At 36.5% G+C, this 17,082-nt stretch overlaps 1 long non-coding RNA gene across 3 annotated transcripts in view; it reads right to left on the minus strand.

The window, feature by feature from the left end:
- Positions 1 to 1,015: 1,015 nt before the first annotated feature.
- LOC143686705 (uncharacterized) overlaps positions 1,016 to 17,082 on the minus strand; it is a 64,409-nt gene continuing 48,342 nt past the window's right edge. For all 3 annotated transcript variants that reach the window (XR_013177269.1, XR_013177272.1, XR_013177268.1), the window contains 2 exons: positions 1,968 to 2,056; positions 1,016 to 1,448 (listed from right to left, as the gene is read on the minus strand). This is a non-coding gene — a long non-coding RNA (uncharacterized LOC143686705). The remainder of the gene's footprint in view (positions 1,449 to 1,967; positions 2,057 to 17,082) is intronic.

Consider the following 17,082-nt stretch of genomic DNA (forward strand, 5'->3'; position numbering starts at 1 on the left):
GTTAATGGCTCAATTCTCCCTCCATTTTTCCCTAATTAGACTACTGGAACACCTAGTTCAGATGGCCTTTTGTGATACTGTTTGGCCTTCCTCTGGTGAGAGACACCTTCAATGCCCACTTGGCAACAATTCAAAATTCCACTTGGCATCAACTCTATTAGTGCACAAACACCATCTCAGGCAGTGTCACTGTGGAGCAGTTTTCAATTATCAGATGGGAATCCAAAATTGGCTTATATTAATTAGCTTTCTAAAGTGTCATTGAAATAAAAACAAAATTTAAAAATCCTGTGAAGGACTCTCAAGCACCCATTTTTTGGAACCTTTTCTTTTTGGAGAAACAATACAAAATGTAATTAATTTTTTAAAATGAATAAATTGCTTAAGTACCAATAATCCTTATGCTAAAAGACAGTTATTTCACATGGGAAGGGGGTGGGTGGATGGTGGTAATCGAAGAAGACAATGTGGAATTAAAGTAATAATGGTTTTGTCCATTTTTCTACAAAAAATTACAAGGATCCTGGGAAGAAAGGGATGACATCATACTAGCCTGAAGTTCAATAAAAATAACCCTCCTGATCTGGTTTGATTTGAAGGTAGATTTTTGAATAGGAAGAAACTTTGTAGAAAGAAGCTTGTGGCAATGAACCGAAGTGTCAAATACCTGAATTCAGCAATTATATGTTGCTAGTTGGACACAGACCCACAGGCTTCAATATCAAGTAGCTCTTTTGCAGAATGCTAAGGAGCCTAATGAGAACTTGAACCTAAAGAGACACATTCCATATCCACAGATGGGTTGAGAGAATTTTCCTAAGAAGTGTGCCACCCAAGAATGTATATTTATATAATGTCCTTAAGTTTGGGCATCAACAAGACCTTAAAGATTCTTGATTATTTCCATTGTTTTCTTTTTCAGTGGTGTTAACAGTTAGGATGCTTTCAAACTGACTTAAACAATAATAAAATGTATTGTCTCATATAAAACTCTAAAGTAAGTATGGCTTTGGGGTTGTTTGATTTAGCAGTTCTAAGAAATCCAGACCCCAGTTTAGTTTCTTTCCCTCTCACTGCTTTGCCTTCCAGTCTGTATTTTTCCTACAACAAGTTTCCTCAGTGGTTAGAGTATAATTGCCAGTATAATAAAGGTACATGATTCATCACTTATATCCAGCAGAGAGCAAATGAGAGTTTCTCCCCCAATTATGGAATAAGATTCTTTCCTCTTGGTCTGATTGGCCAACCTGGGTACTTAACCAATCACAAGACATGAGGTCACCATAATTGGTTCAATAGTCAGGCCATCCAGGGGTCTGGGATCACCTTCTCCAAATTCACATGGGCTGCATTTTGTGATGCCTACGCAAAATCAGAGTTCCATTGTAAAGGAGGAAGTGGAGATAGGATTCTAGGTAGACAACGAGCAGGTCTTCTGACAATAAAACCTGTGAATGATAAGGGGGAAAGAAACAACATGTTGCACTATGCCCTGATCTATCTCGGATGGGCTATCGTGAGTAGCAGAGACTCCATATTCAGTGAATTTTTGCCATGCTGTCAGAGACAATTCCCTGGGGAGGTATTTACTTATTTAAGTGTCAAGCATCATTTGCTATCAATAAAGCATAACAGATCTGTTCATCAATTAAAATCAGGGCTGCTTAGAGCACATAGAAATAATGCCTGTTCATTTTATCAGTATGTCATTACAGGTCCTTTCTGTACCTTTGACTTCACTCACAGTATAGTTTGAGTTAGCAGAAAGTTTATTTTGCCTACCAGCCATTTGCCACTATGTGCTATAGAATGTGTAAACAGGCAATAGATACCTCTATGTATTTACTCCATATTCTGTGCATTTATTCCCATACAAAGAAGCATGGTTAAAACATTAAACTGAGTAGGAAGCTAAGCTAATAAACATGACAACTGGGAAAATTCAATTCATTGCCTGCTAATTTTACCAGGAAGACTTCTTAGAGGAATTGTCTCCGAGCTGGAGATGAATGAAAGGGCAAGATAGAGATGGATGGCCCTCCAGATTAGCAAGCTCCTGTGGGCAAAGAAAGAAGGTAAATCAGAAACAATGGCTAGGCAAGGTGGTGATTATGATAAAGATGATTGTGGGAAGGACAAGGAGTAAGAGAAGATTGAGGAGAGCACCCTGGGACTAGTTCACTGATAAGTCAGGTTAGAATCTGATTTACTAGGTAATGAGTAACCTGAGGGAGATAGAAATAAAACTAACATTTGTTGATTGTCTAGAATGTGCCAAATACTGTGTTGGGTGCTTTATACATTTCTTATCTCATCCCCTAAAAACCTAGAGAAGTATTATCATTATCACCCTCATTCTATGGGTGAGGAAACTGAGGCTTCAAAGAGGGGTAAGTAAATTGTCCAACATCACACAACTAATAACTGGCAGAAAACTTTTAAACCACATCTGTTTACTCCAAATCCTAAACTTCTCCCACTTCCTGATATTGTCTCCTATTGGGAGTAGAGCATGATATATGAGTCTTAGCATTTGGAATTGACTACAGGCAGTTGGACGAATCTGGGAGACGGCACTGCACATCTAAAAGGCCTCCTCCCTCCCCTTTTAGCTGACAGGGTTGTACAGTATAAAATGCTTTTCTGGAAATCTAGTTGAGATCATGCACAGGTTACTCAAAACAGATTAAATGTGAGGCAAAGGATTCTAAAGTAATTTCAGGGGCTAAGCTTGGTTAATTGGTCAAATGATTCTGCTTCCAACCAAAATACAGATGATAAAATGTTGGCCTGAGGCTCATCACTATCAGAGATGATGATGGGGAGATAACATTTGAAAGATACTTTTATATGTAGCCCTGTGGGTAATACTTTCTCTCACTTTGAAAAGGAACTGACTTTCTAATTTCCTTAAAATGTAATTAAGATTCACCTCACTTGGAAGTTACTCTAACTTGGAAAAGGATTGAGCTAAATTTTCCTTTTTCTTTTTATAGACTAATGATAAAGGAAAGATATTTAAAATCTAAATTATAAGTCTAAGCAAATGCAGAATTGCTTAAATTCAATTGACAGAACAAACTAAAAGGTGATTATTCATATTACAATATAATTCACAATAGTACTCTATGAAATAGCAAGTTCTCCTGGTTAACTTTAAGTCCATATTCAGTCTGCATCCTAAAACTCCATCTTCTTTTGATTTTCTGTGTTGCTATTGAGGTTGGTTTACATGTCTATTTTCCTCAAAAGGGCAGAGATTCTATTACTCATCTCTTAAGAAAACTTCTTCAGTGATTTAGAAATGCAAGATAACTGCATGTTGAATGACAGCATATTTGCTAAATAGAAATGTTAGGCTAGTTGCAAAGGAAAGAGCTTCTCTGCTTTTGTTGCTGAATGATTTTCAGCAAGTTCTTTAACATCCTGAATGTTATCAAAAAAAAAAAGCATTGCTGTGAAAATCAAACATGGCAATGTATGGAAAACACCACACAAATATTATTTATTTTATTAAAGTTACAATTGTATAATATTTCAGAATGCCATTGAACACCTTAGCCATGTCAACAAGGCAGCCCTTGATGATATACTGTTACTGTATTTGATGTTAATGAAAAGACCTTCTCTCCTAACATATTCTGTAATTTAACTACCCCATAAATTCATATAGGCAACCTTTCAAAAGATTCCTCTCTCCACTGAAATGGGGTCTAATAATAATGAAAAATACCCTCCCCCCAAAAAAAAGAAAAGAAAAGAAGAGCTGAGAAATTAATACCTGCTTTCTAGAATATCAGGATAATTTTTTTCCCCTTTCCCTTGTCTGTTGACATTCCCCAGGGCAAAGAAACTGACTATTTCTTTAGATTTTTGCAGCACATCCTATCTGTACAACTCAAGTCAATGATCGTGTAACTCCCAAATGGCTTAAATAAGTTAGACTGAAAACAAATGTCGACGTTAAGAGTGTAAAGCAGAAAAAACAATGTAGTCCATTAGGGAAGAGCTGGAGGATGGAAAAAAATAAAAAATAATGGAGTCCCAATAGTGAATCCCCAAAACTTGATCTTGTAAGACACAGATGCTTCTTCAAACCCTCATCTTTCTCTGGCATAATCCAAGAAAGTATTCTTAGATGATTGTATAACTATACAGCTTTTACGGTGTGACCATGTGGCTGTGAAAAGCATGTGTCTGATGCTCCTTTTATACAGGGTATGGGTAGATAAGTAAAAAAATAAGGGAATAAATAAATAAATAATAAGGGGAGAATAAAGGTAAAAAAAATGGGTAGATTGAAATACTAGTAGTCAATGAGAAGAAGGAGTAAAGGGTATAGGATGCATGAATTTTTTTCTTTTTTCTTTTTCTGGAGTAATGCAAATGTTCTAATAATGGTCTCGGTAATGAATGCACAACTGTGATAATATTGTAAGCCACTGATCATATACCATGTACAGACTAGTTGTATGTAAACATTTCTCCTAATAAAAATATTTTTTAAAAAGTCATTTACACAATTAAAAAAAAATACCTAGAGCTGGAACAGTTAATGATAAGAAATTCACAATATAATGTTGAATGAAAAAAAAGACACCCGCCCCCCCAAAAAAGAAGTATCTTTAGACATTGTCTACAAGAACTCCCAGAAAGCCAGAAAATAAAAAATAAATATAAAATTAACATAAAGGCCAACGTTGTTTATATATAGCTCTAGGCCATTCTACAAAACCCCTGCCTAGGACTTTACCTGGAATCTCAACCAATGGTCACAGCAAAACAGAAAAAAGGGGGTGGGGGTGGGGTGGAGTGATACAGAAAACTTTGACCAACATGGTCCTAAAATTGGCAGCTTTTCTACCATTCACAAGTGGACAGTAAAACAATCAGGTTGAATGAAAGTGAGAATTTTCTTTTATTAGAGAAGTTGTAGGTTTACAGAAAAATCATGTGGAAAATACGCTATTCCAGTATACCTCACAATCCCCATTATTAACACTTTGCATGAGCGTGGTACATTTGTTACAAATGATGAAAGAACATTATTAACTACAATCCATGGTTTACATTAGGGTTTACTGTCTATACTGTACCATCCTATCTTTTTGTTTTTTTATTCTAGAAAGGCATATAAAACTAACTACATTCTAACTTCTAACCACATTCAAATATATAATTCAGTCCTGTTAATTATGTTTACAATATTGTGCTACTATCACCACCATCCATTACTAAAATTTTTCGATCATCCCAAAATGAAACTCCGTACAAATGAAGCATTAATTCCTCATTCCCCACCCCCATCCCGGTCCCTGGTAACCTACATTCTAGATTCTGACTCTATGAGTTTTCTTATTCTAATTGTTTCAGATCAGTGAGATCAAACATTATTTGTCCTAAAGTATCTGGCTTATTTCATTCAACATGATGTCTTCAGAGTTCATCCATGTTATCACAAGTATCGGAACTTCATTTCTTTTTACAGCTGAATAATGTTCCATTGTATGAATATAACACATTCTCCATTCATCAGTTGGTGGACATTTAGTTTCCTTCATCTTTCAGCAACTGTGAAGAATTGTGAATTCACAAATGAAGTGGGCAACAAAGTAAATTGGACATTGAAGCAATCAAGTTGCATGAAAATGAAAATTCTAAATAAAATCTAGAGAACAAATTCACAGTGAATGTAAGAATGGTTCTCTGAAGACTACCATTGAGCTTCTAAAGCTCCCAGAGACCTTATTCTACCCCTCAATTCATCGGATGAGGACACAAAACAAGGGAGTTGATAAGAACTCAAGTCCTGGAGTTATATAATCATAGGATTGACTTTGAGTGCAACTACTTCCTAGCTGAGTGGCATCAGGAAGTTCTTCAACCTCTACATGCTTGTGTGTAGATAGATACAACAATAGTATCAGCCTCTCAGAGCTGTTGGGAATATTGCTGAGCTCAGTACTGAACATATAAAGATTAAATGAATGCAGCTCATTACTATTAAGCATATTCCCTATTAACAGGAAATCAAGGGGCTGCTCATTTAAGAAAATATGCTGTACCTAGAAATGATATTCCAGCATCTGGGGCACAAGGAAGAGATGTACTACTATGGACCCTGATGAGGAGTTACTGGATGGCTTGGATCTGTTATCAAAAGCAAAAATGACAGCTCCACCATTTCCTGAGAAGGGCAGACAGGGCACAGTCTGCCCATAGCTGCACATATTTGAATGGATGTTTGTGTTAATAACAGATTAAGTTTAAGGTTTGTGCTTTTAACTTTTAAATCTCTTGAAGGACTGCTTCCAAGTGAGCTTTAAGAACTCTGGGCCAGCCCTTGCCTTCAGGGAATTTGAAGGAATCAAGCTTTGGACTTTGGGGCTTGGTAGAACATTAAAGCGATTGTACATCTCTTTCCTTCTGCAGCCTCTAGGCAGGGAGGATCATCTCTCATTTTAAAAAGCTTTCATTTTTCAAGGGCCCTTGGTAATTCAGCAGCATTTTATATCTGAGCTTTATAGCTAGGTTATTTTGGGAATTTTTGGTAGTCCTCCACTTTATCCTTTATGTTTTCCTTTGGGTCTCTTCAAGTTTTGTTTCTTGGGAATACACTTTGGGTTAGAACGCATCTAATATACATTAATGACAAGAAGATACACTGTTAATTTTTTAAATTGATGGATAATAGATCAGGAGACTACTTTTATAAGCCAAGGATACCACTTTGCGATGTGACTTTGGTCATTTATTTTAACACATGTAATTTAAGAAATGGCAGCATGTGGGATGTTTTAAAGCCTTTTATCTGAGGCTCTCTGAATAATAGTCTGCTGTGGTAAGCCTATGGGTCCAATTTATTAAGTTCCAAGAATCTAAAGGACTCATTCACAATCATTTAATATATTCTGGCCAATCTAGACTCAGAACCAGGGCAGAGTCCTGTAGGTGCAACCAAATCACTAAGAAGCTGATTCAACATATAGATTTTTCCATCACTAAGATGGATCAGTCCATTTCAGTAGTGCATGAAGGGGCCTAGAAAAATTCATTTTTATACATATCTATACATATATACATATTACTTTAATAATCCTGAGATTGGTGATCCAAGGACTACGCTTCAAAAGGCATATCTTTAGCTCCAATCCAGAGCATTAAGACAGTGATTCTCAAAGTTTTTGGTTTCAGGAACTCTCAAATTATTGAGGATCTCAAAAAGCTTTTGTTTTCCTGGGTCTTGTTTATCAATGTGTACTGTATTAGGAATTGAAACTGACTCTTTAAAATATTTACATACAAATTCATCTTAAAAATAATAGACCCATTACATGTTAACATAAATAACACATTATTTTCCACAAACAATGGGTTTGTGGAAATACAGTTACTTTCCACACATAAACACACAAAACCTTAGTGAGAAGAGTGGCATAGTTTTAACATTTTTGTTAATCTTTCTAATGTCTGGCTTAAGAAATGATGGCTGGATTTTCATACTGACTTCTGCCTTTGATCTGTTGCAATATGTTGTTTCAGGTTGAGGTATATGAAGAAACTCTGGCCTCATACAGATGTTTAGTTGGAAAAGCAGGAACTATTTTAATAACCTTTTCATGTGATTGTGGATAATCTTCTTTGATACTACAGCAAAACTTGGCAAGTGGAATCAAACCCCATTGGGAAGGTGGTGGAAAGATGGTACAGTAAGAAGCACCAAAATTCAATCCTTCCACCACAACAACTATTAAATAGGCAGGAATTGTCTGAAACCACTATTTCAAAACTCCAGAAGCCAGTAGAATGCTGTGTAGCATCCAGGGAAGAGGCTGTAAAATACCCTAAATTGCTCTCTCCCTGCAGTGGTTACTGGTGCCCATCCCCCACCCTCATGTCAGGCCACCATGGGGTCCAGCCCCTGACTAGCTCACTGGTGATAGAAAGGAATGTAAAACTCCTCTTCCCCAAGAACAGGGATGGGCATGTCCATTTGCTGATCATCACTCTTTGGGGCCATTGTTTCAACCTACCCTGGACAAAGACCATGGTAGAGGAGACTTGAAGGTGCTGGGTACTGCAGGGGGAATTAGTTACAGTGGTGCATTTGCTGGACAGGTCAAGAAAGCTTACCATTGGAGAGGCATGGAAAAAGCTCCTAGCCACCTTCCTGATCCCCTCTAAAGGTCACTTTGGAACTGGTCTGCATCCCCTTCATAGGTCCCTGGCACTGTATCAGCTGAGAACGAATGACTTGAGAAACTCCACTCCTGTGTGATGCCCCCTTTTCTAGTTTACTAGCTGCTGGAATGCAATATACTAGAAACAGAGTGGCTTTTAAAAAGAGGAATTTAATAAGTTACAAGTTTACAGTTCTAAGGCCATAAAAATGTCCCAATTAAAGCAAGTCTATAGAAATGTCCAATCTAAGGCACCCAGGGAAATATACCCTGATTCAAGAAGGCTGATGAAGTTCAGGGTTTCTCTCTCAAGTGGAAAGGCACACGGTGAACACGGCATCTGCTGGCTTTCTCTCCAGGCCTCTTGCTTCATGAAGCTCCCCGGGAGGTATTTTCCTTCTTCATTTCCAAAGGTCTTTGGCTGGCAGACTCTGTGGTTCTCTTGTCATTTTGTCGTGGCTCTGTGGCTCTCTCCTCGACCTCAAAAGTCACTCTCTCCAAAATGTCTCCTCTTTTTTAGGATTCCAGTAAACTAATCAAGATTCACATAGAATGGGTAGAGACACGTCTCCATCTAATCAAGTTTAATACCCACAATTCATTGAGTCACATCTCCATGGAGATAACCTAATCAAGTTTCCAACCTATAGTACTGAATAAGCATTATACTCCCACAAGATTGGTTAGGATTAAAACATGGCTTTCCTAGGGTACATAAATCCTTTCAAACCAGCACACCCCCATCCCAGAACCTGCCCTCCAGGCAAAAATAGTATGAAATAATAATAAGGAGTGTAAGAAATGACAAAGGAAGACAGTCTGGGGTAAAATCTTGCCTGTTTTAAAAACCTGGGAGAGGGAGGTCTGTCTCATCAGAAATAGAGGGTGCAATCAAACCCCTGTAAACAGGGGAACTCCAACACAACTAACAAGCACAAGCCCAGGACAAGACACAGGCCCAGGAAAGACAGGAGAACCCTGCATTCTGCATTCACCTTGGGTGGACCTTCCTGATAGGCAAGCTAAAGCTCAAGAAAATATCTGTCTTATCACCAGCCGATTGCAAAATCAAGAAACAGATAATCCAGAGATGCTACAAATGAGTAAAATACAAACAAAGAGGAAAGGATAGCCCATCCAGAAGAAGAGGATAAAAATAAAGAAAACATGAATGAAAAAGATCAGTATGTGGATATACCAAAGACTTCAAAAATGCTCAAGGACATAAAGGAAAATACAGAGAAAGAACTAAAAGATAGCAGAAAAACAATGAACGAGCAAAATGAGAATCTTAGTAAAGTGATAGAAATTTTAAAAAGGAACCAAACAGAACTACTGGAGTTGAAGATCACACTAATGGAAACGAAAATTCCCAGGAGGATTTCAAAAACAGATTGGAGCTGGCAGAAGAAAGAACCAGTGAACTCAAAGATATGAAAATTGAAATGAGTCAGGTTGAAGGTTAGAAAGAAAAAAAAAAAAGATGTATAAAAAGTGAAAATAACCTAAGATACTTCTGGGATACCATCAACTGTACCAATATTCATATAGGAATCTAGAAGAAGAAAGAGAAAAAGGGTCAGAAGAAATAGTCAAAGAAATAAAGGCAGAGAACTTCCCAAATTTAGCATAAGAGGTGAATATACACATCCAAGAAGCCAAGAAAACATCAAACAGGATAACATGGAGAAAAATGCACCCCACCATACACTGATCACACTGTTGAAGGCAAAATACAATGAGAGTGTTCTGAAAGCTGCAAGAAAAAAACAACATGTAAGTATAACAAAGTCCCAATTATATTGAGTGCTGATTTCTCATCAGAATCATGGAAACAAAAAGCCAGTAAGCTGAAATGCTTAAAGTGCTGAGAGAAACACTTATCAACCAAATATCTATTGAGACTTTCTTTCAGAAATGATGTAGAAATTAAGACATTCCAGATGAACAAAAGCTGAGGGACTAAAAGGAAAGTACATTACACAGTGGTTCAAAGTGGCATAGAAAAATAAAGACCATCAATAAAGGTAACCATTTGGGTAATTATAAAGGCTAGTATTATTGTAATGTACTGTTTGATATGTAACTCCATTTCTAACTTCTTACACATGCTAAAAGACATATGCATGAAAAGTAATTGATAAATACATGGTTTCAGAAAAACAATATACAAAGATATAAGTGGTAATGAGCACATAAAAAGGTAGGGAGACGGAAGGGTATAGGAAAAGTGCATTGTATGCTATGGAAGTCAAGTTGGTATCAAGCCAAATATGATAGCCACACACTTAGGGTACATAAACACACATTAGGGCAGCGCTGAGAGGGAAATTTTTATCTCTAAATGCTTCTTACATTAAAAAAGAAAAAAGACTTCAAATCGGAAACTTAACCTCAAAACTAGAAGAACTAGAAAAAGACCAACAAACTAAACCCAAAGCAAGCAGAAGGAAGGAAAAAACAAAGATTAGAGTAGAGAAAATGAAATAGAGATCAAGAAAACAATAGAATCAGAAAAAGCAAAAGTTGTTTTTTTTTAAAGATCAACAAAATGGCAAATCTTTAGCAACACAGATTAAGAAAAAAGAGAAAGAATACAAATAAAATCAGAAATGAAAAGGGGGACATTACTACTGATAACACTAAAATATGAAGGACTATTAAAGCATAATGAACAACTGGATGCCAATAAATAGAACAACCTATATAAAATGGACAAATTCCCAGACACATGCGAACAACCTATACTGACTTGAGAAGAACTAGATCTCAATAAAGCAATTCCTGGTAAAAATTGACCCAGTACTAAAAAACATCCCAACAAAGAAAAGCACAGGACTGGATGGCTTCAATGCGAAATTTTACCAAACATTCTGTTTTAGTTTATAAGCTGCCAGAACGTAATACACCAGAATTGTAATGGCTTTTATAAAAGGAATTGAGTAAGTTACAAGTTTACAATTCTAGGCCTATAGAAATGTCCAAACCAAGGCATCCAAGGAAAGATAACGTAATTCAAGGAACACCTCTGTCAGCTGGGTAGTCATGTGCCTGGCATCTGCTGGTCCCTTGTTCCTGGACTCCATTGCTTTCCGTCACTGTTCCTGTGGGGGTTCCTTGCTTTGCTTCCCCAGGGCTGGCTTTCATCTCTTGGCTTCCCTTGGCTCTTTCCAGGTTCTGGCCTGCTTCACATCTCATGGTGAGGTCTGTTGGGCTCCAAGCATCTCCAAACATCCATGTCTCTGTTCTCCAAGTGTCAACGTCTGTGTCAGCTCTATTCTTTCCAAAATGTTTACACTTTTTTTTAAGTGTTTACACTTTTAAAGGACTCCAGTAAACTAATCAAGACCCACCTGGAATAGGTGGAGTCACATCTCTATCTAATCAAAAAGTCACACCCATAATTGAATGCATCACATCTCTGTGGAGATAATCTAATCAAAAGTTTCCAACCTGCAATATTGAATCAGGATGAAAAGAAATGGCTGCCCCTACAAGATTGGGTCAGGGTTAAAATACAGGGCTTTTCTGGGGTATATAATAGAGTCAAACCAGCACATATTCCAAGAAGACTTAACTCCAGTTCTGTTCAAACTCTTACAAAAAATTGAAGAGTATGGTACACTTCCTAATTCATTCTATGAGGCCAACATCACTCTCATACCAAAGTCAGATAAAGTTAACAAAAGAAAAATATAGACCAATATCTCTTCTGAACATACATGCAAATATCCTCCATAAAATAATAGCAAACTAAATCTAACAGCACATTAAAAGATTACATATCATAATCAGGTAGGGATTTTCCCTGGTATGCAAGATCATTCAACATAAGAAAATGAATTAATATAATACACCATATTAACCAAACAAAGGGAAAAAAACATAATCATCTCAATTTATGCAGAAAAGGCATATCATCAAAACCAGCACCACTTCTTGATAAAAACACTTAGAACACAAAGAATAGAAGGAAACTTTGTCAACATGATAAAGGGCATCTATAAAAAACCCACAGCTAATATCCTTCTTAATGGTGAAAGACCAAAAGCTTTCCCTCTAAGATCAGGACCAAGACAATAAAGTCATGTTACCTCTGTTAGTCAACACTGTACTGGAAGTTCTTTCTAGAACACTTAGTGAAGGAAAAGAAATCAAAGGAATGATCCTATACACTGAAAATCCACACAAGCCTCCAGAGCTAAAAAATAAACTTAGTTAAGTGGGAAGGTACAAGACTATGATGCAAAATTCAGTAGTGTTTCAGATGGTGTGACAGTGTCTCGGTGGCAGAGTTCTTGCCTGCCATGCCAGAGACCCAGGTTTGAGTCCCAGTGCCTGCCCATGCAAAGAAAAAATCAGCAGTGTTTCTACCACACAAGTAATAAGCAAACAGAAGAAGAAATCAAGAAAAAAATTTCATTTACAATAGCAACTTAAAAGAATAAAAAATCCAAGGATATAAAGGATTTGTATGTAGAAAACTATAAAACATCGCTAAAAGAAATAAAAGAAGATCTAAATAAATGGAAGGACATTCTGTGTTCATGGACCAGAAGACCAGATTTTTAAAGATGTCAAACCTACCCAAAGCAATTTACAGATTCAGTGCAATCCCAATCAAAATTCTAACAGCCTTCTTTGCATAAAGGGAAAAGCCCATTATTGAATTTATATGGAAGAATAAGGGTCCCCAAATAACCAAAGTCATTTTTAAAATGAAGAATGAAGTTGGAAGATTAGCACTACCCAATTTTAAATCTTATTACAAAGCCACAGCACTCAAAACAGCATCGTACCAGCACAAGGACAGACATATAGACCAATAGAATCAAATTGAGACCTCAGAAATCAACCCGCACACTTATGGCCACCTGACTTTTGGCAAGAGGACAAAGACCATTTGATTGCAAAAGAATAGACTGTTCAATAAATGGTGCTGGGAAAACTGGATTTCTATTTGCAAATGAAAGAAACTTCTAGAAGAAAATGAAGAGAAGCATCTTCAGGATGTTTTGTTGGACAATGGTTTCTTAGACTTTACACTCAAAGCACAAGCCACACAAGAAAAAGTAGATAAATTGGACCGTAATTTTAATTAAAAATTATGATTTCATTTAATTTTAATGAAAATTTAAAACTTTTACACCTTAAAGGATTTTAACATGAAAGTAAAACAACCTACACAATGGAGAAAATATTTTGAAATCACATATCTAATAAAGTTTAATATCCAGAATATAGAAAGAAATCCTTCAATGTAACAACAAAAAGACATACAACCCAATTAAAAGATGGGCAAAAGACTTGCACAGACATCTCTCCAAATAAGATATACAAATGGCCATGTAGTACATTAAAATATACTCAACATTGTTTAGCCATTAGAAAAATGCAAATCAAAACCACAATGAGATACCATTTCACATCCATTAGCTACCATTAAAAAAAAAACAGAAAATTGTAAATGTTGAAGAGGAAGTAAAAAAAATAGGAACATTCATTCATTGTTGGCGGAAATATAAAATGGTCTAGCCCCTGAGGAAGACAGTTTGGTGATTCCTCAACAAGTTAAGTACTGAATTACCATATTACATTGCAATCCCACTACTGCATATATACTCAAGTAAGATGAAAGTTGGGGCTTGAGCAGATATTTGTACACTAATGCTCATGTTAGCATTATTCAGAATTGCCGAAAATTGGAAGCAGCTCAAGTGTCCATCAACCAATGAATGGATAAAACTGTGGTGTAAATACAATGGGATATTATTCCGCTGTAAAAAGAAATGAAGTTCTGATGTATGTGACAACATGGATGAACTGTGAAGACAGTCACATTGAGTGAAATAAGCCAGACACAAAAAGACAAATATTGTATTTGTTTCACTAACAATGAGATAATTAGAATAAGTAAAGTCATAGAATCAGAATCTGGAATATAGATTACCAGGGGACAGGGTGGGGATAAGGAATGAAAAATTAAGGTTTCAAATGTACAGAGTTTCTATTTAGAATAATGCGAATGTTTTGGTAATGGATGGTGAAGATGCTAGTAAAATATTGTGAATATAATTAGCATTACTGAAATATACAGCTAAATATGGTTAAAAGGGGAAATGTTCAACTGTATATATGGTAATAGAATACACATTTTTGTATAAATCCATGGGAGCTGCTCTACACAAACAGTTAACCCTAAATTAATCCATAATCCATAGACTAGAGTTAAATATAATAATACGATAACAGAAATGTTCTTTCATTGAAGGTAATAATAGGGTGGTGTATGGGAATTCTATATTTTAGGCATGATTATTCTGTAAACGCACAACTTCTCTAAAAAATAAAAATAAAAAAGAATCCCTAACCGTGAATTTTCATATTCTACTATATAAAAATCTCTTGGTCTCTCTTATATTTTGAATGATATTTTATCCATTCATGATTTAATAACATCATTAGTCATTAGCAAATATAAGTCATTTGGAAATATTGTTTCACCGAGTCAAAGCAGCCCGTCCAAGCTTTGGCATAATTCACTGAACAACAATTTAAAAATCACATTTAGGAAATCTTTAAATAGTGACAAGTTATCAAACTCATGATTGCAGATATGAGCTCCCCAAAATTCTAATTTTCACTTGTAGGCTCAAATTTTATCATTGGCAACAAGTATCTACAGTTTTCTTTCTTGAAGTGACAGACTTTACTTGTTTCATTTTTGAGAAGTCTAACAAACCATAGCTTGTTCATCTGTTGTTCTTTCAAATAAAAACGGTGTTCCATGGAAAAAATGGCTAGTTCAACTCACAACTTAAACTGCCTTATTACTTTTCCTTGACAACCATTGGACTTTGATGCTTTATGAGCACTTCTCATTCCTTCACATAGATTAAAAAATATGTTCTCAAAGATCAAGATTTCATAAAATTAATATTTCTGGCTGTCTTAGGATATTCTTAAGCAACATGAGTTTGGTTAATGGTAAGCACATGGAGTGAAGAATATAATGTCTTCTAGTAGGATTTGAAGCCACTACCTTGGTTTATGCTAACATCATAACAGTTTGCTTTGCACTAACTGGACAATGTCAACACTGTGAAAAAGGCAAATAGTATCTTCATTTTTTATGAATACATTCTTGACCTTGAAGACCTTCCAAAAGGATCTCTAAGACCCCCAGGGTGTGCAGACCACACTTTGAGAACAACTACTCCAAAATAACTGATTGTTATTAATTTAATATAATCCAAACTGTAAAATAAAAACCCACATTTAGCAGCCTGTACATTTTCATTGGCTCACCTCCCCACAAGAAGTGACATTCTGAGTAAATTAATTAATCCATCATTCCTTTTAAACCACCTTAAAAAGACAAAAACAAAAAATTGTTCTTGAAGACTTGACAAGCTGAGAAGTAGACAACATGAGATTAAAAATTCATCACCATTTATAGAGTGGATGAAAACCCATGTGCCAAACGATGACCACAATGTTTGGAAGGTCCATATCCTATTATTGGCTTTTAGCCCAATAGAAAGCAGGGATTAAAAAGAGTTTGTGGGAGATTCAGAGAGAGCAAAATGATGCAGCCATGAGATGTAGAGAGTCCACGAGCCAGCAACCTTTGGAGATGAAGAAGGAAAATGCCTCCTGGGGAGTTTCATGAAACCAGAAGCCAGGAGAGAACACTAGCAGATGATGACGCCATGTTCGCCTTGTGCCCTTCCAGCTGAGAGAGAAGCTCTGACTGTGTTCACCACATGCCTTCCACTTGAGAGAGAAACCCTGAACTTCATCGGCCTCCTTGAACTAAGGTATCTTTCCCTGGATACCTTTGACTGGACATTTCTATAGACTTGTTGTAATTGGGACATTTTCTCGGCCTTAGAACTGTAAACTAGCAATTCATCAAATTCCCCTTGTTAAAAACAAAAAAAAAGAGTTTGTGGGAAGTTTAAGTCACAGTGGCTCTTGAGGCTATTTCATCACAAAGGAAAGCATATTCCTCAGCTATGCATGTGTCATATACCATAAACCATACAGAAAAATCTTTCCGCCATGTGCATAAGTAATCAGAATTTTGAGGGTTGGCAAAATTGCTATTGAAAATATAAATATCTGATGGGGAGGAAAAATGAATTTCTCTTTGCCCCTAAGACGTTCATCTGCCAATGAATGGGTGTTACCCATGTATAACTTTCTCCCTTCAGGCACAAAGATGGAATGGTGCTTGGAACTCAGAGTAAAATCTGAATAGGCTAGGCTTCAACATCTGCCTTCTGGCTATAACTTTCTACACAGCCAAGCAGCTAAGAGCCTTAGCCTTCCATTTGACACAGTTTACCATAATTGGGGAACTTCATCGTATACATGCACATTAAAAGCATGTACAGGAAGATATTCTAAGCAGCAGAGATACTCCCCTGCTTGCCTTGAAGAAGCATACTTTATTGGTTTGCCAATGCTGCTAGAATGCAATATATAAGATATGGGTTGGCTTTTATAAAGGGAATTTATTAAGTTGCAATTTTATAATTCTTAGGTTGTAAAAATGTCCAAACTAAGGCATCCAGTAAATGATACCTTGATTCAAGAAGGCCTATGGAGCCAGGATACCTCTCTCAGCTGGGAAGGCACATGGCTGACATCTGCTGGTTCTTTGGCTTCTGGTTTCAAACAACTTCCTGGGGGGTGGGGTTTGTTGCAATTCCAAATATCTGGGTTTTGTGTTGGCTCTGTCATTTCTGTTGGCTCTCTAAGCATTGAAGCTTCATTCAAAATGTTTCCCCTTTTAAAGGACTCCAGTAAACAATCAAGACCCACCTCAAATGGGCAGAGTCACATATCTATCCAATGAAAAGGCCACACCCAAATATGGACATGCCACACCTCACTG

Source organism: Tamandua tetradactyla, chromosome 1 (assembly GCF_023851605.1).
Source record: "Tamandua tetradactyla isolate mTamTet1 chromosome 1, mTamTet1.pri, whole genome shotgun sequence".
Taxonomy (NCBI): domain Eukaryota; kingdom Metazoa; phylum Chordata; class Mammalia; order Pilosa; family Myrmecophagidae; genus Tamandua; species Tamandua tetradactyla.